General features: G+C 42.1%; 1 long non-coding RNA gene across 1 annotated transcript; it reads left to right on the forward strand.

The window, feature by feature from the left end:
• The first annotated feature begins 1341 nt into the window (after nucleotides 1-1341).
• Nucleotides 1342-23104, forward strand: LOC131511871 (uncharacterized). Its single transcript, XR_009261788.1, has 4 exons — nucleotides 1342-1735; nucleotides 3689-3827; nucleotides 5022-5194; nucleotides 14785-23104. It is a non-coding gene; the product is annotated as an uncharacterized LOC131511871 (long non-coding RNA).
• Nucleotides 23105-26908: the final 3804 nt, after the last annotated feature.

Consider the following 26908-nt stretch of genomic DNA (forward strand, 5'->3'; position numbering starts at 1 on the left):
TTCAGAGGTTGATAGCCATTCTTGTCTTCCTTCTTTCCCTTTTGGTTCCTCCTTTTTTCCTTCCTTTCTTGCTTCCTTCCTCCCTCCCTGCCTTCTTGCCTTTCCTCTTTCCTTCCTCCCTCTCTCCCTCCCTCCTTCCCTTCCTTCCTCCCTAACTTCCTGCCTGCCTTTCTTCTTTCATTCCTTTCTTCCTTCCTCTCCTCCCTCTTTCCTTCCTCCCTCCCTCCCTCCCTCCGTCACTCCTTCCCTCCCTGCCTTCCTACCCTCCTTCCAGCATGTCCATATTCATCTTACCAATATTTATTAAACAACAAGTGTGTGCCAAGCAGTATAGCCTGGGGACACAGAGGTGAATGAAATACAGATGGTCCCTGCTGTCATACATCCTGTAGTCTAGGGTGATAGAAATCATCACAAATAATTACCTGCAATTTGAACCTAGTCCAGGGGCTCTGAATGCACCTAACAGAGGTCTTGGCAGGACCTGGAGGGCCAGGGAGGGCTTCCTTGAGGACAGTACTGTTAGGATGAGACAGGGAGGATGGGAAGTTCACCAGGGAAGAGCATTCCAAGCAGAGGTGTTGGAGAAAGTGGAGAGCTTGATGACTTTGAGAACAGGGTAGTTATTGTGGCCTGAGTGGGGGAGGGGAGAAGGAGTGAAGGGCCAAAGCAGGATTCAGGGCCAGCAGGGCCAAGGAGGCTGTGCTGAGGAGCCAGGGCTCTATCCTCAGAGCCCTTCTTCGGCAGGGGTGGGTGGAGGATGATCCACGTGAGCCCTGTAGGGACATGTGAGATTCTGCTCATGGAGTGTTCTGACCCCCCACCATCAGTCACACCGCATACAGTCAGGGAGAGGCTCTGGACCACGTGTCCTGTTCTAGGAGGCTGGCTTTTAGGCGTCATCCTGCCCAGATCTGCCGTGGGTGACTGTGGGCAGGGGCTTCTGTTCCCCTCACTGTCTCTAAGGATGAACAGTAGCAGTGGCTACAGGGAAGGCTTTTGCTTTTTTAAATGGACAGTCCAGGCCCAGAGGGAGGCTGCTGACTGTCTCCCTTCAAGCCAGAAAACCCTGGGGTCATAGTTACATAGCAGCCTGTTCATTGTGCCACAGTGCCTTACTCTAGGAACTGGGAAAGTCTCAAGGAAGAATCAAGTAGTTCACAGATACTTTGATACAGTAGAAGGAATACAGGCTTTGGAGCCAGAAAGATTTGGACTTGCATTCTGGATCTGCCACTAGCTGTGTGGCCTTGGACAGACCACTTAGCCCTCTGAGCCTCATGTGCTCATCTGTAGCTAGGGGACAATTGCAATAAGCTACCCTTATCCTGTCCTATCAAGGATTACTGATAGTGTTTGTAAGATGTTCAGCACAGTGGAGGGCAAAAGTAGCCCTTCAGTATTTGGTAGATGTAGGAAAAGTTTAAATCATCTTAGAGAGGTGGTTTTTCCCTTGTGCTCTGGAAAAAGAGAAGCCTCATCTGCCATGAATGCCCTCTAATCGTCCTTTGTGAGTCAAACTGTCACTGCTAGGACAGCCTGCCTTTTGTCTCTCTGCATGGCAGCTGGAGCCCACCTCCCTCGGTCTGCCCAACGTCGAGCCTGGCAGTATCAGGGCACCACCCCTGGAGAGAAGCACCCAGGCCCCTGGCTACCTACAGGACCTCTCCTCATCTAGTTCCTACTGAAGAGCTCACAGATCACACAGAATACTCTGGTCCTGCTGAAGCAGCAGGTAAGCTGCTTGGGATAAATCACACACACACAAGCACAGGTGTCCCTCTCCCTGTCAATGTCCCTAGACCACACACCAAGACCTATCATTTCCGGCTCTAACCCTTCCCAGGACCAGGGCAGAAGAGACCAACCCTGAGGTGAGCAAGGGGACAGGACAGGGATACAGGGTTTCTGGGGCTACACACACACACACACACACACACACACACACACACACACACGAACATGGATATAACACATAATTATGTAACACACACAGATGCATAGGGTGACCCCAAGACCAGAGACACCCAGATACTTAAGCATGTGATAACATTGTTTAATTTTCCATTGGGTCTCTTATCTGTGAACAAGGATGATAGTAAAAGGGTAATGTTGTCAGGATTATACATAAGGTATGTGGAACACTGCCTGGCCCAGACTGAGCACTCAGTTTTTGCTTGCTATGATTTATTACAGCTAGAAACCCTCACAGCACACAGACAGATATGGGAATACAAAGATACCCAGGGCCAGCAGGATCAGATCACAAGCACACACATACCCCATGTCTGCCTCTAGACAGAACATGCAAATGCCTACCTATCCAAGGAAAGCCCACTGGTGGCCAGTCTGGTAGGGCTCACATGGCTTGGTCTTGGCCAAGTAAGGCCTGGTCTATTTCAGCCACAAAGCAGCAAAGGAAATGAAATTGTTCTGCACATTCAAATGAGCAGAGTTTTGAGATGGAGAGTGGATGGAGGCCAGGGAGAGAGGGACCATGTGAGGAGAGGCAGGAAGCTGGGCCTGAGAGGTCAAAGCCTGTTTTAAAGAGGGCAGTGGTGTATTTTAAGCTGTCTGATGGCTTTTCCTGCAGTGTAGACCCCACCCACCTCTGACTTGTCAGTGGAAGATGCTTTGTTAACAGCATCTGACATGACAGGCGTTTGGGGATGATCAAAGAAAGGGGGCCGTGTCTCATATCTGAGGTAATGCACCACTGGCCACAATCAGAGGCAAGAGACAAAAGAGGTGTAATTGCATGGGAGCAGGAAATTAGAGTCAGCAGACCGGGAGAGAGGGGAGAGACCCAAGGCCAATGGAAGATATCATCATCAGATGGGTGTCAGAGCCATTACAATGGCTGAGAGTGCAGGACCCTCCAGGTGGCCAGCTTCTGGATTATAAGCTGCCAGAAATATGAGCACTTACGTCCAACTCTCTTTAAAACAATATCCCCACCTGCTAAGGGAGGCTGGAGGGAGGGGTGCGGGAATTGTGTGGGTTTAGTAAGAGAAAGCTCAGTGAGAGGTGGGGGTGGGGCAGAGGAAAAGCTGCGTTGTGGTCAACTTGAAAGCAGTGTGGGTTATATCTCGAGGCATGTCCTCTAGGAACTTTCTCTGCAATTTGTCAAGAGATTTCCTGTGATCCCACACTGATTATATTTAAGAGGAGTCTGTGAGTGGCCCTCAGATGATTAGTCCCTATCATCTTTCTTTTGAGGAAGAAGCTACCCTTTAAACTCTGTGATTGACGCACATGGACTCTGGACGTCTGGGGAGTTTAAGGAGGAGATCAATTGCTTTTGAAGAAAAGGTGGCCATCTGGGTAGTGCAGGTGCAAGGTAGCCGGGGCTGCAAGGTGGCAGATGGTTTGGTCCTCTAAAGACAAATTAGGGAACCCAGAAGATGACAGATGGGCAGATGTTGGGTCATTGTGAAAGGAGTTTGCCCAGGTAAAACAGATTTTTTTTATTTGGGCTGAGCATAAGGATTTCATCACTATTTATTAACTGCCTTTCAAACTTTGCCCACAAACACAGTGGGAATCTCTTTGTGGCAGATTAGTTTGAAAAATATCTCCAGCAATAAAAAGAAGAGAAGGGAGAGGCCAGGCAGATCTATCATCCCTTACCTGCAATTCCAAAATGTAAAACAGCTCTGAAAACTTTTAAGTTATTATTTTTTTTAAGATTTTATTTTTCAGTAATCTCTACACCCAACATGGGGCTCGAACTCACAACCCTGAGATCAAGAGTCACAGGCTCTACCGACTGAACCAGCCAGGAGCACCTGAAAACTCATTTGGGGGCACTTGGGTGGCTCAGTAGGGTAAGCGTCCAACTTCAGTTCAGGTCATGATCTGGTGGTTCGCAGGTTCAGGCCCTACATTGGGCTCTGTGCTGACACCTCGGAGCCTGGAGCCTGCTTCAGATTCTGTGTCTCCCCCTCTCTCTGCTCCTCCCCAACTCATACTCCCTCTGTCTCTCAAAAATAAAACATTACAAAAAATTTAAAAACTCATTTGGCAGCACAACCTGACCTGAGTTGATCTGAAGCTTTTTGTCATCTTTATCCCATGTAGTGGAACACTTGGTACAGAAATATTGATGCATTTGACTATTGAGTGCTGCCCCCAGACTCCACTGGGATTTTACGTAACACAGATAATATGCACTAGATTATCTATCTAAAGTCCAAAGAGTTTTGGATTCTGAAATACATCGGGCCCCCAGTGTTTGTGGATGCGTCCCACCCACCTCCAGGGACAACTGAGAATGAATGCTCTTGGAAGGCTGCCTGGTGTCAGGTCTCTGGGCAGTCTAGGCTTAAGTAAGAGACCAGAGATGCTCCAAGGGAAAGCTGCAGGTTTTTGTGTGGGTACACCTGGCAGGGAGGAAGCATGATGGTATACCTAGGTGGGGGGAGGGGGCAGGGGTACACCTGTTGAGGGAGAGTGGGGTATACCTGGGGAGAGAGAGTGGGGATGCACCTGGGAGGGAGGGAACAGGGTACACCTGGGGAGGAGGGATCAGAGATTATAAGTCCAGGCTGGTTCCACTGGACTTAGGATGTAAAATTAACAAAGAGGGAGAGAAGCCCTTAGGAAAGCCATTCTTTTGAATTAAATGATATGTTGAAATAGAGCTAATAAGGAAAGCTATTTTTGATGGCAATTTTTTTTTTCAACGTTTTTTATTTATTTTTGGACAGAGAGAGACAGAGCATGAACGGGGGAGGGGCAGAGAGAGAGGGAGACACAGAATCGGAAACAGGCTCCAGGCTCCGAGCCATCCGCCCAGAGCCTGACGCGGGGCTCGAACTCACGGACCGCGAGATCGTGACCTGGCTGAAGTCGGACGCTTAACCGACTGCGCCACCCAGGCGCCCCTGATGGCAATTTTTTTAAAGGACCCATTCAAGTAGGCCCACTTGGAAAGCCACTCCCCCTCTTTTCAAAACACATTTCAGAAACCTGGGGTGTGACTTTGCTGTCACTTGACTCACTTTTCTTGTCTCCATCAGGTGAGTCCCAGTCCCATAGCCCCTGCAGTGTCCTTGCAGGGGGCCGGAGCTGGAGGATCGACATACATAGATTCATAGTCCCCATTCTCACGGAGGCGCTCCTGAGTTTCCCAGACAGCTGCAGCAGCCGCACAGCCTCGGAAGTATTGGTGTCACCCAGGACGCAGCACCAGGTAAGGAAAGGGGTGGCTGCAAAGGAGGGGCCTTTGCAGTCAGAGGCCTCCTTTGGCTCAGACCCTCAGAGCAGCCTGATGAGCAAGGCTGCATAAGTAAGTGAAGAAACACACACCCACAGAGTTCTCATAATAAAGGAAGAAACATTTCTGGGGAAATTTTTAAAGACAGAGTTTAATTCGAAAAGAAATATCTTGTGTGTGGCTTAGGTAAAGAATCCTAAGTGACTTGCATCTTTAAAAAATCGTTTTTAAGTTTATTTATTTATTTTGAGAGAGAGAGAGAGAGAGAGCATCTGTACTTGAGAGCATGCACATGGGGAAGGGGCAGAGAGAGAGGGAGAGAGAGAATCCCATGCTGACAGTGCGAAGTCCTCCCCAGGGCTTAATCCCATGCATGAACTGAACCATTAGATTGTGACCTGGGCCAAAACTGAGGGTCTGACGCTTAACTGACTGAGCCACCCAAATGCCCCGACTTGCATCTTTAATAATGGTTTTGTCATGGGCACAGAGGATTTTTAATAAGTTTTTTGTTGATGTCACCAGCAATAGAAGACCTTAAATGAGGCTCCAGATAGTGATTCTGTGGGGGTGGGGCACTGTGAACATTCATTTGCAATACTTGCAATAACAAAGAATGCCAAAAGCAGGCCATGCTAGGGTCTCCCACATAGGGCAGTGCTTGTTAGGTAGGAGAGGCTGAGGCTCTGGGTGGGGGCCTGGAGTCCTCTTCACAGATATGAAGAACTTCCCAAAGGAGAAGGAATCAAGGAGCTGGGAGGAATGCGCGGAGTCCCCACCTTCTGTCTGACTCCATTAAAGAAAGAATGGCACCTGATGATGGAATGGGCTGTGCTGGAGAGTAGTGAGCTCCTCATCACTGAAGGTGCTTACGCAGAGGCCGGCTACTCCTTGATAGGCATGCTGCAGAGGGGGTTCACGCGTCAGATGGGGGATCAAAATAGACAAGTTATTCCCATCAGAAAAGACAGGAGAGAGAGGGTTTCCAAATCCCGGGGTGGAGGGGGTAGCAAATGACTGTTGTCTTTTGGAGCCGCTGATCTACCCTCCTCCCCCAAATCTCAGATGAGTGCAGCTGAAGCCAGTGGGCAAGCATGTCCCTCCAGCTGTTGGGGAGGACAGGTTGAGGACCTGATGCTCTCACCTGGGGTACTGGGAGCAACAACAAATATTTGGATGGTTGTAATGGACTAGAGAAATACTGGGCCAGAGCTTCCTGGGAGGATTTCAGCCCAGAAAGGCAAGCTGAGCTCAAGTTTGCAAAAAAGCAGACCTTCCAAGGTGGCTGTTCTTCTCTGTGCAAGCAGAACCCCCAAACCCCCTGAAACCACCTCACGTGGTTATGGGGAAGCTTCTGGTTTGTAGGTGATGGAACACAAAAGACTGTGGGGTGAGCAAGTATTTAAAACCAGGAGATTGGGTGCCTAGGTGGCTCAGTTGGTAAGCAGCCGGCTCTTGATTTCGGCTCGAGTCATGATCTCACTGACAGCACAGAGCCTGCTTGGGATCCTCTCTCTCCCTTTCTCTCTGCCCTTCCCTCGCTCATGTGTGCTCTCTCTCTCTATCAAAAATAAATAAACATTTGAAAAAATAAATAAAATCAGGAGAAATGTGGAACTATCTAATTTATGTCTATCTCTCCTTGCCTGTCTCCATGCTCAGCACCACCCAACAGAACTTTCTGCAATGATGGAAATGTTCTTTGTTGTCCAATAAGATAGCCATGAGCCACAGGTGGCTATTAAACACTTGCAACATGGCTAGTGTGAATGAGGAACTGAATTCTTTCTTTTATTTAATTTTTAGTGATGTAATCTAAATAGCCACATGTAGCTAAAGTCCACTGTATTGTATAGAACGACAGTGGACTATTCTTTGAGAGCTGAAATTGAATTTTTAAAAATATTTGTATCTTCAGCCCCTTTTAGAATGCCCATAAGTAGATATTCAATAAATAATCAGTGAATGAAGATGAACAAGTTCTGGGAGGTTTCTAGAGAGGGAGTGGTTGAAATCCAAAGTCGAAAGGGCTATTTTTAGTAGATTAATGGAGACAGAAAAGCACAAAGAATTGTCTGGTTCGTCCGCAGTTTTGTTCTTCTCAATGGCCTTGGGAATTTCTGCCATTTTTACCCCAGTTCAAACCATTTTGATGAATGCATACAAATGTGTAACCACCACCAAAATCGAGCTGTAGAACATTTTCATCACCACAAAAAGCCCCCTTGTACCTGGAGCTGGTTTTGTGGGTGTACAGCTTTGCTCTCACATGGGGGTTTGTGCTTGGTGGGGCCCCATGCTCGCTTTATTGCTCTGCTGCTACTGCCTTGAAATTCTTAATTTTTGAATGAGGGGCACCCTGTTTTCATTTTGCAGTGGTACCTGAACATTCTGTAGCCTGTCTGGCTAGTACTTCTTTCAACCATCCTGACCCCAGGCAGCCATGGATCTGCTTAGTTGCTGTAGGTTAAATATGTCCTTTTTAGAGTTTCATATAAAATGGACTCGTAAGTATGCGCTTCTTCGAGTCTGTTCTTTTAGTTAGAACAATGCTCTTGAGATTCAGTGTGTGTGTGTGTGTATGTGTGTGTGTGTGTGTGTGTGTGTGTGTGTGTGTGTGTGTGGTTTGCAGTAGTTTGTCCCTTTTTTATTGTTGAGTAGTATTCTAGTGTGTATATACCACATAAGTTTATCCACTCATTTGTTGATGGACATTTAGGTTGTTTACAGTATTTATCTCTTATGAACAGAGGTATTATAAACTTGTGTGCACAAGTATTTGTGTGGACATAGATTTTCATTTCTCTTGGGTGAATACCTGGGGATGGGACTTCTGAATCAGAGGATAAGTGTATGACTAACTTTCAGAAACTCTCAAATTGTTTTCCAGAGTGTTTGTACCACTGAACATTCCTACCAGCAATGTATGAGTTCCAGACACTTTGTGTTTCTTTTAGCACCTTGTATTGTCCATTTCTTAATTTGAGCCACTCTAATTGGTAGGTTGTAGGTCTTATTATGGTTTTACTCTGCATTTCCCTGGTATAATGATGTTGAACATTATTTCATGTGTTTTTAACCATTTATATATCTTCTTTTGTGGTTTCTGTGCAAGCTTTTGCCCATATTTGTTTGTTTTTTTACTGCAGAGTTTTAAAATATATTCTGGATATAGGCATTTTGTCAGATGCACGTGTATGTGTGTGTGTGTGTGTGTGTGTGTGTGTGTATTAATCAGATATATTTTCTCCTATTCCGTGGATTGCCTTGTTATTTTCTTAATAGTGTCTTTTATTTTTTTATTATTTTAAAGTATGTATGTACATATGTATGTATGTATGTGTTTATTTATTTAGAGACAGTGGGAGAATCCCAGGCAGGCTCTGCGCAGAGCCTGATGTGGGACTCAAACCCACGAACTGTGAGGTTATGACCTGAGCTGAAACCATGAGTCAGATGCTTAATCAACTGAGTCCCCCCTTGCCCCCTTAATAGTGTCTTTTAAAAATAGAAGTATTTTTAACTTTGATGAAGTCTAATTTAATATCTTTATCTTTCATGGTTTGTGCTTTTGGTATCCTGAGAAATTTTGCTTACCCCAAGATTATAAAAATTTGCTATTAAGTTTTCTTTTAGAAGTTTTATTCTTTACCTTTAGGTCTATGATACTTTTTGAGTCAATTTTTTGTGTATTGTATGAGATAAGAGTAAAGGTTCTTTGCTCTTCCACCTTCTCTCTATTTCTCTCTCTTTCCTTACCATACCTGGTTGTTCCAGCACCATTCTTCCAAAATTCCCTTCCACCATTGAATCGCCTTTTCACTTCTGTCAAAAAACAATGGCCACATATGTGTGGATCCATTTCTGGATTCTCTGTTTTGAACACACTGATTTATGTGTTCAATCCTGATGCTAATACCACCTTGTCTTGATAATTATAATATTTAGTAAGTCTTGAAATCAGGTAGGGTAAATACCCCATATTTGTTGTTTATAAAAATTATAACAATTTTAGGCCCTTAGCAGTCCCATATAAATTATAGAGTCTCACACTGACTATAGATCAATCTGGGGAGAATGGATTTCTTAACAGTACTGAGTCTTCCAATTCATATGCTCCTTCATTTATTTGGATCTTCCTTCATTTTTGTCAGTAATGTTTTGTAGTTCTCAGTGCATGAGTCTTGCATATTTTTGTGGTTAAATTTATTTCTAAATATATAACACTTTTTTGATGGTATTGTAAATGGTATTATAAAATTTCTTTTCTAATTGTTCATGGCTGCTATATAGAAATAATAGGAATATTTGATTTTTGCATACTGACTTTGTATTATGTGACCTAGAACTTATTTCTATTAACATCTTTGTAGATTCACTGGGATTTTCTACACACACAATCCTGTTATCAGAGTATACAGTTTTACTTCTAAAAATTTTTGTTAATTTTGTATTGTGGCAAACTATACATAACATAAAATTTACCATTTTAATCATTATTGCGCATACAGTTTTGTGGCATTAAGTGCATTCACATTGTTGTACAACCATCACCACCCATCATCTCCAGAACTTTTTAATCTTGCTCAACTGAAACTCTATACACATTAAGCAATATAGTTTTACTTCTTATTTTCCAATCTGTATGCCTTTTATTTCTTTTGTCACTGGCTAGGATGTCCTGTACAATGCTGGACAGAAGTGGTGAGAGCTCACAAAAATGTGAGCTTGTCTCTGATCTTAGGTAGAAAGCAGTCCTTCTTTTACTGCAGGTTTTTCATTGATGCCAGTTGAGGCATTCCGCTCTGTTCCTAGTTGGTTGAGTGCTTTCACCACAAATAGGTGTGGAATTCCATCAGATGTTTTTGTTTGTTCTTTTTGTCCATTTGTTTTTCATTTCCTGAGATGATCATGTAGTTTTTCTCTTTTATGCCATTAATGTGGTGAATTGTATTGGTTGATTTTCAAATGTCAGTTTTCCATTCTTGAGAGAAACCCTACTTGTTCATAATTCATTATCCATTTTAAATATTGCTGAACTCTCTTCGCTAACATTTTGTTAGATTTTTGCGTCTGTAGTTTTCTTTTCTTATAATAGCTTTGCCTGGTTTGGGTAACAAGGTAACACTGCCCTCATAAAGCAAGTTGGGAAATGTTCCTTTTTCTCTTTTATGAAAGAATTTATGTAGTACTAGTATTATTTCTTTCTGAGATGTTCAAAAGAATTAGTGATGCCATTGAGGTGTTTTCTTTATGGGAAGAAGTTTTTTTACAAATTCAATCTCTTTAGTAAGCATATGGCTAGTCAGATGTTTTATTTCTTCTTTTTCAGTTTTGGTAAATTGTATTTTTCAAATAATTTGTCTATTTCATTGATGTTCTCAAATTTACTACCATTGGGTTGTTCATGGTATTCCCTTTTATCTTTTAATATCTGTAACATCTGTAGTGATGTGCCCTGTTTCACTCCTGATAGTGGCCATTTGTGTCTTTTGTCTTTTCTTCTTGATCAACCTAGCTAACAATTCATTAATTTTATTGATCTTTTAAAAAAACTAGAGGTTTTAAAAAATTATGTTCTTATTGTTAGTCCATTTTTACTTATTTTCATTCTTTGTGCTTTAGGTTTAATTTTATCTTCATTTTTTAGCTTTTTAAAGGGAAGCTTTGATAATTGATTTTAAACTTTTCTTATTTTCTAATGTAAGTATATAAAACTCCTAATTGTTCTCTAAGTACTGCTCTAGCTGCATTGCACAAATTTTGATATGTTTTCATCCACTTCAAAATATCTTCATGATTCCTTCTTTGACCCATAGATTACTAAGAAATTTTTTCTTTAATTTCCAAATATTTGGGAATTTTTTTTTGGTGTCGATGTCTAATTTAATTTTGAGTCGGCAGAGCACATATAATTCAATATTTGCATATGTTGATACTTGTTTATGGCCCAGAATATGGTCTATCTTGGTGAATGTGCCCTGTGCATTGGAAAAGAGTATGTGTTCTGTCGTTTTAGGTGGAGTGTTCCATAAATGTTAATGAGATCATGTTGGTTGATTATTGTTCAAATCTCCTATATATTAGCTGGCTTTCTGTCTACTTGCTGTATAAATTAATGAGAGGAGTGTTGGGATATCCAGCTATAATTGTGGATGACGTCTATTTCTCTTTCCAGTTCTGTTGTTTCATGTTTCATGCATTTTGAAATTTTGTTGTTAGGTATACAAATGTCTAGGATTGTTATGTCCTCTTTGTGAATTGACTCTTTTGTCATTATGAAATGTTCATATTTATCTTTGGTAATATTTTTATAACTACAGTCTACTTCATCTAGTGTAGAACTGTGTTAGCCTTTTAATTAGTGTTTGCATGGTGTGTGCTTTTCTATAAAAGATCTTTTCACTTTCACCTTTTCTGTGTCTTTATCATTAAAGTGGGTTTCTTAAAAATAGCATATTGTTGAGTCTGTTTTTTTAATTGAATTGATACTTTGTTTTATCTCCACTTTAGTTCTTAGCTATATGTCTGTCTTATTTTTTAATGGTTACAATAGGATTTAGAATGTATATATATACATTTCAATAATATATATCATTTCAGGTACAATATAGAACTTTATGACAACATACCTGAAGCCTCTAATCCTTTGTTCTATTGTTATCATACAGCTTCTGTTATAAATCCCCTAATATATTGTTACTATTTTTTTCTTTCAACAGTTAACTTTTGAATAAATTTCTTAAAGGAAAAAAATCTTACATATATATTCATTTATTTACTATTTCAGGTACATTTCATTCCCTTATGTAGGCACAAGATTCCACAGAGACTTTTTCCTTTAGCCTGAAAAAATTCTATTTATATTTCTAAAAATTTCCCATTTGTATTTTTAAGAAATATTATTTTGTACAATAGGTCTGTTTATAATAAATTATTTCAGCTTTTGTTGTCTGAAAACATCTTTACTACACTTTCAGTTTTGAAGCATATTTTCACTTCTTACAGAATTCTAGATTAATTTGGTTTTCCTTTCAGCATTTTAAAGATGCCACTCCATTGTCCTCTTGGTTGCATTTTTTTTCTGATGATAAATCTATGATAATTCTCATTTTGTTTCCTTTATGTTGTATGTCTCTTTTTTTTTTTTCTTTATCTGCCTTTAAGTTTTTCTCCTTATCTTTGGTTTCAGCAATATGCCCTCATGTAGTTTTATTTGTGTACACCCTTCTTGGGATTAGTTGAGTTTCTAATTAGATATGTGGTTTGAAAATGTTATCAAATTCAGAAACTTTTCAGATATTACTTCTGCAAATAATTTTCTGCTCCCCTTATGCATCTGTTCAATTACTTAACATGTTTCCGTGGTTCACTCATGGTGTCCATGGTTCCAGGTTGTATTCATTTTTTTTCTCTATGTGTCAACTTACAGAATTTCTTTTGTTATATCTTCAAATTCATTTGCCTTTTCTTCTGTGGTGTTTATTCTCCTGGTAATTCCATCCACTAAATTTTCATTTCAGATATTGTATATTTTTTTATCCCTAGAGTTTCTGTTTTCTTTTATATATTCTGTTTTTTTTTCTCTGTATTTCTATTTATATTAACGTATTTATAATACTGTTTTAAGACACCTGTTTGCTTATTTCAAAATCTTTGTCATGTCTGGGTATGTTTCTATTGACTGATTTTTTTTCCTAGTTATGGATCATGTTTGCCTGCATCTTTGTATGTCTAGAAATTTTTTATTGGGTTCTAGGCATTGTGACAGTTACTTTTTTGAGGGGATGATTTTTGTTTTTCTCTTTAAAGAATATTGTACTTTGGGGGCGCCTGGGTAGCGCAGTCGGTTGAGCGTCCAACTTCAGCCAGGTCACGATCTCACGGTCCGTGAGTTCGAGCCCCGCGTCGGGCTCTGGGCTGATGGCTCAGAGCCTGGAGCCTGTTTCCGATTCTGTGTCTCCCTCTCTCTCTGTCCCTCCCCCGTTCATGCTCTGTCTCTCTCTGTCCCAAAAATAAATAAAAGTTGAAAAAAAAAAAAAAAGAATATTGTACTTTGTTTTGGCATACACTTAAGGAATTTAAGCTCAATTTTTTGAAGGTTTGCTTTTAAGCTTTGTTAAAGCAAATCTAGAGTAGCTTTCACTTTGGGTATATTTTAGTGCTTCTACTAAGATGTAACATTTCTAGGTTACTGAGTGCTCCAGGTGTCCAATGAGATACTTCCTCTCTGGTTGGAGCTCTGCTATCTCACAGCTGTGTGTAAGCTTTAGAGGTTTTTCTGCACAGATTTCCAGTGCTTCTTTGCATAGCCTCTTGGAGTTTTACCCTGAGCATCCACAGAAGTTTTCAACAATAGACTCAATGAGACCTCTGTGTGGATTTCTGGAATTCTTTCTCTGCATAGTTCTTTCCTCTCCAGTACTCTGCCCCATGGATTCCAGCTGCTTTTGCCTCTCTGAACTCTGATCTTGGCTTAACTTGGCAAACTTGTAATGCTATGCTTGTGTTTTTTCTTTTGCACCACTGTCTGGAAAAGTGGCTCCTGGCAGAAAGCCAGGGCAATTGTAAGCCCTGATCATAGTCCTGTTTTGCTTGTTGTCCAGTATTTGGAAACAGCTGTTTCATATATTTTGTCCAATTTTCTCATGTTTTATGGTGGGAAGACAAGTCTGGTACTGGTTACTTTATCATGACTAGAAGGGAAAGATTTTTTTTTTAAAGATTACATTCTCAGCAGTGATGACTCTAAATATTTTTCATAGAATCACATACCAAGAGACTTTGGGAACTGGAAAGAACTTCATAGAATCTGAGGTGTAGAGATCTAACAGTGGTAGCAGAAGTGGAAACAAGACCCAGGAAAAGGATCTCAGCAGAAAATCTGACAGTTCAGGCTAGAACAATTATAACTTCTGGTGTGTGGGCTAAGAATAGGATGGGAAAATAACTTAAGCATTTTCTTTTTTTTATCTTTATTTATTTTCGAGAGACAGAGACATGACAGAGTGTGAGCAGAGGAGCAGAGTGTGAGAGAGAAGGAGACACAGAATCTGAAGCAGGCTCCAGGCCCCGAGCTCTCAGCTAGAGCCTGACACGGGGCTCGAACTCCCAAACTATGAGATCATGACCTGAGCCGAAGTCAGAAGCTCAACTGACTGAGCCACCAGGCGCCCCTAAGCATTGTCGATTTAAACATTATTTGCTTCTTTCTGAAGCAGGGAACCCAATATGAGATGGACCAGGGCCTTTTCTTCTAAGAACTGGAACTTAACCTTGGCTACCTGTTAGACTATCAAGAGAGCTTTTACAAATGCTGACGCTTAGGCTGTACTGAAAAAATAAGTCAGTCTCTGGAGTGGGCCCAGACATCTGTATTTTTTAAAACTCCTTAGGTAATGGCAGTGTGTTGCCAAGGATGAAAATCATTGCTCCAAGGTTCTGCACAGCCAGCCTGGGGGCTGCAGATCTTTTTTCCTTGGGAAGTTGTATCAAGTGCTCTCACTGTATCACTGTATCAGATGTGTATCTCACCTACTCATCACCATCTTCCTTTATTTTCCCAGGCATCTTTTCACCTTGCCCTTGTTCTACTCAGAATCTCTGGCAACTGTTCAAGGTCTTCTGCTTATACTTCCTGATAACAATCCTCCTTTGGGGTGATGAAAGAGGCCTGGGAAGTCCCTTCCTATTTACCGAGGAAGCATGGTCTTGTCTCCTGGGAACAGAATCCATAGCCTTTCTGTGATGGAAAGTGCCATGGGTCAGAGGTCCCATCGTGCCACCAACTCTCAGAGTGACAGGGGTCAGTTGCTTCTTTTGTATGCGCCCAATTTCCCCACCTGTAAAATTAAGGGACCAAGATGCATATTCCTCTGTCTCTGATAGTCTGGACAAGTGAAGGCAGCCTTGTGTTCCTTTGAGAAGGCTCCAAAACTAAGCTCTAGACTTCTCCTCAAAGATGTGTAATGTCTGGTTGGTGTTGCCTCTAACCTCCCCCTCCTGAGTGTGCTCAACTATGAGGAACAAGTTGGAAATGGAGAACTTTGGTGCTGAGAAGATGTCAGGTAGATTGTTAGATGTATAACAAAGTATGCAGTGGAATTAGACATTAGCAGGGCTTTTTCTTTTCCTTTAAAGCTGATAAAAATGACTACTTTGAAAGGGCCATGTTATGGGCAGACTAAATGCATATTTTGAAAGAGACTACTTAGTACTTCCACTGGTCATACGGGAAGAGAAAGACCTTCTCTCTCTGGGCTGAGGGTGTTGTGTGTCATGGAGATTCCTGGGGATTGGGTCAGGTGAGGGTGGACAGCCAGATGAAGGATGCCCCAAGAGGACCCTATCTTTGGAAGATACCTGGGAACCAGGAGAAACGAGCATCACAAGGGATTCTGCAGAAAGGCTGAGCCTGGGAGCTCTCTGAGGAGATGTGTGGAGCAGCAGTGGAGGAGAGATTCCTGCTCGTGGAAAAAGGGGCCGATGGGAGAGCCAGGTCTTCGGGCAGAGGACCCCACAGCAGTGCGCTGGCAGGGCTCAGCCCAGCCACCAGCAGAGAGATGCTCTCACAAAGACATTGGGCAGAAGAAGCAGCACTGCTGTGGCCAAAGACGAGTGAGGAGCCTGTCTCGAAGCTTGTCTGAAGCCTGGCTCCAGAGCCCATGAAGGATGGCACTTGGGAACACCCTACAAACATCAGGGAGCAGATCTTCAGAGACAGACCGGATTCCCTGCATTGAGAGGGCAAGGGCTGGGGTAGAACAGGAAGTGGTCCTTCCTTTACAACTAGAGGGCTGGCAAGACTGGAGTCGTGAGAGCTGCTCCTCATAGCATTTACTCTGCAGCACACAGAGATACTGTGCAGAACAGGGCAAAGAGCCAATTACAAGAGCAAAATGTACAGGATCAGTACTTCTGGTATATTTACGGAACTGCTGCTGTGATTATCATCATTGCTAATGATCCATCATGGGAATGTTTTCATGACCTGTGGCCCAATTTACATGGATCCTTTTGTTGATTTCTGCTTCATAACTAGGATGCCATTGTCCAGGCCTGTCTTTCACATTTGTTGGGCCCAGGCCAACAGTGCAAATGGAGGCCGACATACTTAAATATTATAAATTCAGCTAACAGCAGTGTGAATTATTTAATATTGCAAAATGCTCCTTAGCCACCATACATATGCAACTGGTATGAATGCAGCACTAATTAGTGACAGCACCTGGAACACACATGGGATCACAAAGAGAAGCAAAAAGTGGATGCTCAGCACTAGTGGGAAATTATATTCTGTTGTGCAAGAATCTTGCTCTCTGAGAGCAAGGATTGGGTAAATCCATTGTGTTTCTTTATCTCAGCACACTGCCCACCTCCCAAGCTGCCTGCTTTTAGCCATCAGCAATCACCTTTGTTTTGAGACTACAGAACAAAGGGTTTGGAATTGTTTTTTGCGGGGGCAGGGGGCTCTCAGTGGTGCTCATCAAGAGGGTAGATGTTTACTTAGGTTTTGTGCTTGTAATGTGTAGGGTGCTCAAAAGCATGGAGTCACTTTGTTGGGTCAGCATTATTTTATTTCATTTTATTTCAGTTTTGACTTTAGATACAGAAATTTTAGTTCAGCATACTCCTCGGTTCATGCTACAACGCAAACTTCGGTGTGTCCAAGGGCCTCTTAATACTGAATGTGAAATTCAGAGTTAGTTTTTCAGAGAACTATCAAATTAGACTAAATGCACTGCTAAGATGATGGTTTGCATCTATTTAGAGAAATTTGACTTAAAATTAATTTAAGACAGATTCAGTTTAACTCTTAGATTTTTTTTTTGTCGAAACAAGTTTCAGGTTTTTTCTTTACTATCAGATAATAAGTGATTGAGCATCAGAAGGATCAATACCACTGGATGTAGATAAGTGTGTATAGAGGCAGGTGTCTAGGTCCCCGTGAGGAAAATACAGGGAACCAAGGAAAAGGTGCCAGACTTGTAGGCTGGGCTGCCTGTGTGTGCGGAGCATGTGGCACAGCTCATCCTTCATCTCCATCACTGGCTTGACCATTGTGGCTATCCTGGCAGTCAGCCACTTCTGGTCTCCCTGGCCAGCACGCATGGGCCTTCCAATCCCTGTGTTTCCTGACCCCAGCTGTCCATTCAGCCATTGTAGCTAGGCACCATTTGAGCCTTGACAGGGTTTCTGGTATCCCCTCAAACCCCAGGGGCCTGCATGCCCTGTGTGCCCACCTCCCCATTCTTATCCCTACTGTCTTTCCTGGAGGCCAGGGCCCTGCTTGTGGAAGTTCTCCCTTGGCTGTCGACTGCAGCAGTGGAGAATGTCCCTACGAGTGAGAGCACTACCACAAGCTGGCCTTGGGTGGCAGCCATGGGAGTGTGCAGCTCACCTTCCCTTCAGGAGGGAGCCAGTCAATAGGAGCCTCCAGCTGTAGCGCCCTCCGGATCTGTGTCTGTGTTTGAACTGTGAAAGAACTGCCATACTTTCCCAGGCAGCAACAACCAATGACTATGTCCAGTGGAGGCACTAGGACCTGACAATATCTGTCCAGTGCAGGACTCCTCTAATGACCAATCTGTGTTCTAGAGCTCCCAATTAGGCTGGCCAAGATTATCCTGGAGCTGTACAGCTCTGAGGCTCTTCCTATTTAATTTTCCTTCCACTCATCTCCTTTCACAGTGATCAGAAATGCACTGTGGTCTGAAGGCTCTCCCTGCCAACTCCTGTTCATTCCTGCCTGTTCTCCTTCACAGTCATCTCCCCAAGTGAATCTCTTGCACTGCCAACTCCATCTCAACATCTGCTTCCTGGAGGATCTGAACAGACATAACTTGTGAGAAAGTCTGTGTTAGAGAAACCATATGTGGCTTTTCAGCTGTTGGCAGAGAAGGAGAAAAATGCTTTAAGGGAAGGGTGAGCCAACAGTGGCCTTCCCAGAACCACTTGCCTATAAGAACATGGCTTGAACAGAAAATAAAATGGAGAAAATGTGGGGGCCCCTTGATTTCTGTGCTTTCCTGGGTGTAGCCTCTTTTCTGTACAAAGTATAGGAAGTTTGGGATCCAGGTCTCATACTCATCTCCTTCCTTTGCCATCATCCTCTTCCTCTCCATCCTCCCCACCACCTGCAAGGGCTTTCAACAGGTGGGATGCAACAGGGAAGAAACTGGCACTGAGGCCCTCTTTTCATTTGTCCAACCTTCCTACATATAAATTTATATGTGTTGTTAATTTCTTGTGCAAATATCTCTTAATTGTCTGGCTTCCTCTTTAGAATGTAAGCCCTATAAGCAAAGGGACCCTGTCTATCCCATTTTCAGCATTGATTCCCTAGAACCAAAAAATAGTGTCTGAAACATAACAGCTACTCAGTAATATTGGTTGATGAATAAATGAGTGAGTGAATGGAGGGTGGACCATATTTTTGTGCTTCCAGCAGCTAAAAAAGCAAACCAAGAAATTAAATGTGTCCCAATAGTTTAGTATGCTAGCCAAAAATTAGATCTCCCATGGCCACCTTTCTAATGCATATAGTCCCTGGGGTGTATCTATTCATGCCCTTACTCCATCACTGAGCAATCTCTCTCCCCCAAATAGTGGCCCCACTGCTGGAGATGCCATTCTTGTATTCAAGATGCTTTAAAAAAATTCCTTGTAAGAAGCCTGTTCCCCAACCCCCTGTACTCAGACTTACCCAGAATGCTAAAGCCAGTTCTGTCTGTGTTGGCCAACATGTTTAGGGTGCCCTGCAATTGCTCCCAACTCAGGAAAGCCTGTTAGATGACATTCCAGAGGGTGCTCCTCCCATCTTCTTTTATTTAAATAATTACAAGTCTCTTCTCCTGAAAGAAGTTCCCCATGGGGCAAAGTCCTTTGGAAGGTGATCCAAGCCTGGCTTTGCTGATGTGCACTCAGACTTTAAAAAACATCCTCTATCAATTATCTCAGGCACTGGAGATGCCAATAAGTAATTATTTATCTAAACCAAGAGGAAAAACAATAGACACACTCAAGAGTTGAGTTTCACTCAAGACTCACTGGGCTTTCAGAGTGGAGGAGGGAAGGCTCTGTGTATGCTTATCTTCACCAAGGACCAAAGGAGACAATGGGTTGAAAGGGCAGTGAATCCCAATGACTGCTGAGCAGTAGCTCCTTTTTTATTTTTATTATTATTTTTTCATGTTTGTTTACTTTTGAGAGAGAGAGAGAGAGACAGAGCATGAGTGGTGGAGGGGCAGAGAGAGAGAGGGAGACAGAATCAGAAGCTGGCTCCAGGCCCTGAGCTGTCAGCACGGATCCCATCATGGGGCTTGAACTCACAAACTGCGAGATCATGACCTGAGCTGAAGTCAGATGCTTAACCGACTGAACCACCCAGGTGCCCTACGAGTAGCTCCTTTTTTAAAAAATAAGGTTAGCTCACTCTTTCGAGTATATTAGACGTGCTCACGGAAGAGGCTGGGCTCTGGATAAAGTCCTGTATTCCCATCTGGTCACCACACTATAGTAAGCCAATTCAAGGGCAAGTTGCCATACCAGGGACAAGTCCTTTCAACAAGAGTCTCTGTCTACCCCTGTCATTCACTTACTCTGTCTTCCAGAAAACATTATATTATATAGAAGAAAATCTCTCCAAGATCAAGGTGACAATAAGTAGGTTTACTCAACTATTTTTTATTTATTCCAGAAACATTCATGACATGTGAACTGCATGCTAGGAATTGTTCTAGAAGCTGAGGATGTGTCAATGAACAAAACAGGCAAGGTCCCTGCTCTCACAGAGCTTATTCTTTAATGGAAAGGAAAGCTGCAAATAAATAAGAAGACAATTTCCAATAGTAATGAGTCCCAGGAAGACAATGAAAGAGATGATGTGATAGAGAGGATGGGTTCTCTCTGGATGAGGACATGTGTTTGGGGACAGAGTTGCTAATTTGGACTAGTGGTCAGGAAAGAACTCACAGAGGGTTTAACATTTGAGCTAAGACTTGAACAACCCCAAAAGTCAGCCATATAGAGACCTAGAGGTAGAGCTTTCTGGGTATATAGAAGAATAAGAAAAAGCCAAGGTTCTAAGATGGGATGAGCTAGGTGTGTTTCAGGAATCAAATGAAAGTCCAGATGGCTGAAGTGTAATGTATGGTAGAGGTCAGAGAAGTAGGCTATGTGATGAAAATAACCAACCTGCCATACTAATGAAAACTTTAATGGTCTGTGCCCATCTCAATCTCTGGGCACCTAAGACTAGGTGTGTGTTGGTGCAGGGATCACAGACTGGTAATGGGATGTGGGACCTGAGCTGACTTTAGTCATTTCCACAGTAACACATACATGCAGGTGTGTCTAGAATCCTTTGTTCCCACCAAACTTCTGGGCTGGCCTCTTCCATGTTTTACTCTCATGACCAAATCAACAGAAGTGGCTTTGCAAACTCAGCATTCCAAACCAACTACAGAATTCCTATTTAAACAACTCGTGGTTTATGAGAGGGAAGTGGTCAGTTCTCAGTGCTTTCCAGTGATTTCTCTGACTTCCACATTAATTCTGTCACTATGCAGCATCAGGCTACAGACCAAATCCAATTCAAAGAGCACCAGAGCTTCTCACTGGTCAAAACTTTGCAGAGGTTTACAGCACCTTCACTCACTTTCCCTGGTTTCTGTTGACTATTAGAGCCAATTTCTGTTGACTATCTCAGTCATTTGAGAGTCACACTTCCCACCCAGTGAAGGAATCTCAGTGCTAACATCCTTGTCATCTATCATTGACTGGATTGTTCCTCTAATGGAGGGTTCACCTCCATCTGAAGGAGTTGGTCCCTTTATTGGACAACTTTAGTAATTAGGAAGCTCATCTACTTATTGAGTGGACATTTAATCTTCTGGAACATTTATGTAGGGGGTATTTGAAGAGAGTTATCTTGTAGTCTGAGTCTTCTTATCTCAGAATTACATATCCAATTCCTTACCTCTCTCCCTGATGAAGTTTCTAGATTATTTTAAGCCCTCTGATCTATGTGTATGAGTTAGGACTCCTTTGGTAACAAATGACTGCAAATTCACATCAAATTGATTTAAACCAAAAAGATAATTTGTTGGTTTATGTAACTGAGAAGTCCAAGAAAAGCACCAGGACTGTCTTCATTTGGTGTCTGTTTTCTCCCTGTCTAGACCACAGGCTCAGCCTTCCTTTGTGTTGGGTTCATTCTAGAGCTCTGTGGGGTAGTCCTTGGAACTCTAGGCTCACAGCAGTTTACAAGTGATGCCCTGACTGGCTGGTCCTGATTACATTCCCTGGTAAAGCAATGAATAGGGATCAGCAGCACTAGAAACAAATGTACTGAGCATGAGGAAAGATGTTCTCCCAGAAGGGAAGTGTGGTATAGCTACCTAGAGGGAAAAAAAAGAATAGATGCTTGGGAGCAGAGCAATAGCACTCCACCTGAATCACAGATTTGAAAGTAACCAATATGTCCCACTTCATCTGCTTGGGGTACAATTAAGGTCATATCTCTTTTTGCAGTATTCTAATTATAGACCTCAAGCCTCAAATCTGAACTTATTTTTCTCTCTTCCTGGGGTCTACCCTTCCGGGATAAATGGACAAGTAAGCATCCAAGTTGTTAATTTGTGTTCACTTGTATGTTATCCTGCCTCATGGTAGGAGTAGAACTCAGACCTATCCCAGAAACCAGAAATCAGAAATCACAGTTGTTGCCTCTGAGATCCCTTGAGACTTCTGTTCTGCTGCTGCTGTGGCCCTCACCATAAAAGGTGTCACCCTGCTGGTCACAGGTGAGAATCTGTGGCCAACTGGGACTGAGTCTCCTATTTAGGTACTGCTCTGGCAGAGGCAGGGGGTCCTCAGGCCCTGATGGAGGCTGACTTCCATGCTTCTCCCTTCCTATGTCCTGAGCTGTAGGCTTAGCCAACAGGGTCCTCAACAAAGTATGGCCTGGCTTCTGAGCATGTACGTAAACAACTTTTTAATGTTTGAGGGCTTTTGAGGATGGGGAAGAATTAGTACTCCTGTTCTTTGTTTAATGGTTCATTTGTCAATGTTCCAAATTTCTCAAATGATTAACATTCCATTAATTTTAAATGCACTGTATTTCTCTACATGTTCACACAACACTTACACAATTATAAATCAAAACTCATTGACTCACAAATTAAATTTCCCTAGTCATTTTCCCATTGATGCGAAATTATTTAATCTTCTAAACATTCATCATGTTTAGAAATCCCATTATTATAAATCCCATTCTAAAACAAATCCATTATATCAGACTTTCTTAAATACTTCAAATACTTTAAGAAATAAAAATACTCCAAATATCACAGTCATTATAAAACTGATTATTAGACTTTTATTAAAACCATTTACAAATGTGCTAGTACCTGGGGTTTTTTTATTATTTCTATTCTTATCCTCATTCTTACTTTTATTCTAATATTTCATGGAAGTTCTCTTCCTAAGGTTTATAAGGGAGAAAATAAAAACCATCTCTGTTTCTAGTTTTCTCTTTGTGGACTGCTTGCAACAAGGGATGCTTCAAGCAAATTTAGCTTTAAACACAGTGAAGTCTGACTTATTTCACAATGTTAATATAGGTTACACCTAGGGAGTGGCAGTGGGAGACAGAAAGGGAGAAACTTTAATTTTTCTTGTATATACTCGTGTATCATTGGAGTATTTTTTAATCAAGCATTTACTACCTTTGTGATGATTAATACAGTTTTCAGAGCTTTGAATGACAAAAACTAACCCACCTGTGGCCAACACTTCTAATACTTTTGTATTCCCTTCTAGTCGTTTTGTTTTTCCGCAGAGGCATCTCTATTTCTTTTTGCAAAATAAAAACCACAACCCATATTTATTTTTTCCCTCATGTCACAAGCACTTTCTCATGTTATCAGATTTTCTTGGGAAACATGGGGCCTGTAACAGCTGCATGATACTCTATCATGGGGACGAGCCACAATTCACTGAGTCATCTTTCTACCATTGGCAGAGAATTGCTTCAAATCTGGGAAGTACGTGAAAGATCATTTCGTTTGAGTTTCTTATTTTCCAGATGAGAAAGCTGCATCCCCTGAAGCTAGCAATTTGTCCAAGCATGGCCAGCTGGTCAGAGGCTCGGCTGGGACCGGGCACTCCCAGGGCCTGGTCTCTGCTCTTGCTGGCGTCACATGCTGCCTCCTGGGCCTCTGCAAGGCACTTTTTGGAACCTAACTGTAGGGCACTGCCTACATTCTTTCTAAATTACATTTTGTAATTTGGGGCCCATTATTCCTGACTGTCAAGATCATTTTTTATCTTCTGTCATATAACCATTAGCTAATGGGGGACACTGTAGCCAACACCAGAAATTGTGGTTTTCCTCTATCATGATGTGCTTCCTAAGTCATCTCTGTGCCAATGACGGGGAAATACTGTCATAACTTTTGTCAGATAATTCCAATAGTCACCAGAAATTATAGGGAAGGGTGTTAATTAGCATACTTCGGTCCATGTTTCTCAGGGATCCCTTGGGTTCTGACATTCTGGGATCAGCATTCCAGCAGATGCCTGGGCGCTGCCCAAGGGCCAGTCCAGTGCTCACAAGATGGAAGAGGAATAATTATTGGGTGGGGAAAACAAGGAGAGAAGGGAGCTAACATTGGTCACCAACTCTGGACTCAGCTCTGAGTACTGGGGTGCAGATGACAGAAAAACATTACAGGATGGGGAGCCTAGAGGATGAGATTGCTAAGGTTTGGGGGAAAGTAGGTGGATTGGGGGTATTTCCCTTTTACTCAATGTGTCTCATCCTGCGGTTGTGTCATTAAACTCTACATGAAGGAATTCACCATGGTAGAAGAGATCACTCTTGGAGGACTGTGGCTTATTCTACTTTTTCCTTTACATTTTAAGAGGCACACTCTACCCAATGTGTACAACTGCTTCTTTAACATCAATGTCTTCCATCACTAGAGCCACTTTTTGGGTCATCTTATATAGATTTTTCCAGAATGCCATGTTCACTCTCACCTAAGTTATTTGAGATACAGCCCCTTCAGCATCTTTCTTTGGAAATGTTGTGGCCTGGGTTAACATTTTTAGTGTATTGCTTTTGAGAAAATCCTTAATTCATATGAATGTCATTGGAAGGCACCACAGAATGTGATGGTTTCTATTTATGGTTAATGTTAATCCTTTGACCATATGGTAGTTTAAATTTCTGGTACAAATTCCTTTTGCATGGTGTTATAGCTCATTCCTGGGCTGCTATAGTTGTGTAATTTATTAATGTGAAAAATGGACTTTGAAATGTAATAGTCCAGAGCTAATATGGAGAGCAGCAAGGGAATTTAGTGTGCTTAGAGAAGAGCTGTTTCTATGGAAACTAATTCCTTTGAGTGAAGTCCTGGGGTCCCTGAGCTGCAGGGTGTTTCTGTGTCCAGGTGATGCAGCCTGGGTCCCAGGCTCAGCTCTGACATGAATCTCCAGGTTCCATGGGCAAGTCCCAAAATCTTTCGGACTTAACCTTCTCATCTGTGACTTGGAAGAGTCAGATGAGTTCAGTGTTTACTAGACTAGATTTTGGAGTATTAGCGACCAGTAATATATTTATTTAAAGTTCTAATTTTGGAATAATTTTAGATTCACAGAGAAGTTGTGAAAGATAGTTAAGAGAGTTCCCATGTAACTTTTAACCAGTTTTCTCTAATGTTAACTCATTACATAGCCACAGCACATTTGTCAAAACTAAGAAATTAACGTAGGTGTAATACTGTGCACTAAGCTACAGATTTTATTTGGATTTCCCTAATTTTTTCACCAATATCCTTTTGTCTGTTCCAAGTATCCAATCCAGGCCACTACATGCATTTAAGCATGTCTCCTTAAAATCCTCCAATCTGTGACTATGATCTTGTCAGCTTTAAAGAATGCTGGCCAGGTATATTGTAGAATGTCTCAACTAGTAATATTTTTAAAAAGAAAAACAAAATTAGAGGATTAGTCTAGCTTTGGAAAAATTGCACAAGGTGTATGAATGAGGTCTCTGTGTTGTGAGTGACAGAAAATTCACCCTGAATTGTCCTCTCAAACAGGGAATTTTTTGGCTCATGTAACTAAAAAGGCCAAGGGCGTATGTGGCTTAAGAATGACATTCATCTCCAATTTTACCTGTTTCTTGGCTTGGTTCTTCTCTCTTCTGAATATTCAGGTCATTCTCAGCTATGTACTCACCACATAGTTACAAGATGGCTTCTAGCATCCCACATGGCTATATCCATCCAGTGTGTGTGTGTGTGTGTGTGTGTGTGTGTGTGTGTGGTAAGAGGTATTCACCTCTGCTCCATGTTCACAACTAAGAAGATAATCAGTTTTCTGCTTCTGATGTGAGGATGTGTTGCACAGAGTTGTGGCCACTATATTGTGATCATGAAGGGAGCAGGCTGACAGCTGAGGAGGACACAAGAACCTTAAAGATAGATAAGAACCTGGGTTCTGGGTGATTTTATTTAGTTGTGGAATTAATCAGCTGTGGGTCTGGATTGGTTATATGAAATAAATTCCCTTGCTGCTTAAACTTCTGTTAGTTGAGTTTCATTTTACTTGCAACTGAAAGCATCCCAAATGATACAATGATATTGCAGGTTTCCTTGTTGGATACAGGATATTACCTGGATACAGATTTGCTTGTTGGGCTTCTCTATTTGACAGCATAATACAAATCGGAACCCAACGTTTTTTGGCTTGTAGTTTTCATTAGAATTATTGTTGAAAAGCCCAGCTTCACCTGGGCATTTTGACAAAAACAGAAGTGATACTCATCAGCTCACATAATATAGAGCATTTGAGTAATATTTCCAATATTTCTGGTTGCTTCTTCCCATGAAGGCTAGAAGCAAACCATAGGGACAGGGCAGGGAGGGGGCAGGAAGGGGTTTGCGGGGTGCACCTCACTCAGAGCATATCCAGTACAGAGGCTTCTGCTCATCCGGTGGGCACAGTCTGGAGTTGGTCAGAGAGGGACGCTTTGCCTGGGGAACACTTTCTCATGACAAACATTTGGGCACCTGGGCTGAGATGATCTTGTCTAAGGCCTTTCAACTCAGGCTAGCACTGTGTGATGTAATGCTGTGGAGATCACCATGCCCACAGCGGGGGCCCTTTCTCTCAGTGTAATAATCACTGAAGTACTGAGCACCTGAGTAATGAAAGTTGTTTTTAACTTTTTAAAAATGTTTATTTATATTTGAGAGAGACAGAATATGAGTGGGGGAGGGGCAGAGGGAGATGGAGACAGCATCCAAAGGAGACGCCTGTCTCTGAGCTGTCAGCACAGATCTTGACACAGGGCTCGAACTCACAAGTCATGAGGTCATGACCTGAGCTGAATTTGGACACTCAATGGACTGAACCACCCAGGTGCCCCAATAAAGGTTTTTTAATAAAGATTTTTTATAAAAGGATAAAAGGTATTTTTTAATAAAAGGTTAAAAGTGATTTTTAAAAAGGTTTAAAGAGGTCTTTAAAAATCACTAAAATTAAAAAAAAAAAAAGAAGAGTGTAATTATTACTGAAAACACCAGCCCATGGTTTCTCATTGAAGACTAATGTTTTCAAGGGCTAAAGGAATAACAATTTGGAAATGCATTGGCTTCTCCCATCATTATGCCCTATGCA

The sequence above is a fragment of the Neofelis nebulosa genome, chromosome 5 (assembly GCF_028018385.1).
Source record: "Neofelis nebulosa isolate mNeoNeb1 chromosome 5, mNeoNeb1.pri, whole genome shotgun sequence".
NCBI lineage: Eukaryota > Metazoa > Chordata > Mammalia > Carnivora > Felidae > Neofelis > Neofelis nebulosa.